At 41.4% G+C, this 1,260-nt stretch overlaps 1 pseudogene across 1 annotated transcript; it reads left to right on the top strand.

Annotated features, from left to right (window-relative positions):
• The first annotated feature begins 320 nt into the window (after positions 1-320).
• LOC306651066 (zinc finger CCHC domain-containing protein 17-like) lies at positions 321-998 on the top strand (annotated as a pseudogene). Its single transcript has one exon. The product of its transcript is annotated as a zinc finger CCHC domain-containing protein 17-like (transcript).
• The last annotated feature ends 262 nt before the right edge of the window (positions 999-1,260 follow it).

The following is a 1,260-nucleotide window of genomic DNA, read 5'->3' as shown; positions in this document are numbered from 1 at the left end:
TAAATTTTACACTCACAGTACACATTTATTTTCTTAAGGCCATCTTAACTCTGGGGTGAAAAATAGGTTTCCTGTCAAGAGTCACCTGTAAGCAATTGGTAGTTACTGCTTGATGTATTGGACTAAGAAGGATTCTAAGGTTTCATCTCAGCTCAGAGGAAATAGATGTCATGGTTAACAAGAGGTGTCTGCTATAGAAATAGGATGAGATGTCTCTGACTGGGTTGGGCAATATGGGAACTGAGAAACCAGGAGCTGATGCTGAGACAGTAGAATTAGCTTTAGCAGAAGAGAAATGGAGGAGCCATAGAACATTAAGGATGAATTCAGGAAGACCTGAGACCATGGAAAACTTGCCTGTTCTCTACACCATTTTCCAAGGAGAGGTTGCCATGGTGACAGACTATGGAGCCTTTATCAATATCCCAGGCTGTCGGAAGCAAGGTCTGGCCCATCGAACTCACATGTCATTCTGTCGGGTGGATAAGTCCTCTAAGATATTCGATGTCGGAGACAAAGTGTGGATGAAACTTACTGACCTAGAGATGAAAAGTGATAGAATAAAAGTATCCCAGTACTTGAAAGTTGACAAAGCACTGGGAAAGAACTTGATCCCAAAAAATGTTGTCATTGAGGAAGAAGAGGGACAGAGGAGATCCTTCTAGGTTTACACTGGGCAAAAGATCACCCTTGAGGCTGTCCTGAACACTACCTGCAAAAAAGTTTAGCTGTAAAGGCTGCTTTGAAAAAGATTGCTTTGTGCAAACATGTGGGACAAAATATTCTCTGATGCCTGATGAGGAAGAGGAGAAAGAAGAGACAAAGTCAGAAGAATTTGAGAAGTCTGATCCTGGAAATAAAGAAGAAAAAGAAAGAAACATAGAGACAGAAAGTCCTCTGACTCAGACAGCTCAGACTCTGAGAGTGATATGGGTAAAAGAGCAAGGCACACATCAAAAGATAGCAAGTTAGCCAGACATGGTGGGGCACACCTGTAATACCATGGACTTGGGAGGCTAAGGCAGGAGGATGGCAAGTTCAAAACCAGCTTCAACTACTTAGTGAGGTCTCAAGCAATTTAGTGAGATCCCGTCTCAAAATAAAAAAATAAAAAAGACTGGTGATGTGGCTCAGTGGTTAAGTGCCTCTGGGTTCAATCCCCAGTACCAATAAATAAACAAATAATAATAAAAAGCAAGGAAGTAAAGAAGAAAAAGAAAAGAGAAGTGAAAGGAATGAGAGCAGAAAAGAGAGGAGGGG

The sequence above is a fragment of the Sciurus vulgaris genome, assembly GCF_902686455.1.
Source record: "Sciurus vulgaris genome assembly, chromosome: X".
In the NCBI taxonomy this organism is placed as follows: Eukaryota; Metazoa; Chordata; class Mammalia; order Rodentia; family Sciuridae; genus Sciurus; species Sciurus vulgaris.
The sequence above is the reverse complement of the archived record's forward strand: the minus strand, read 5'-3'. Positions and strand labels throughout refer to the sequence as shown.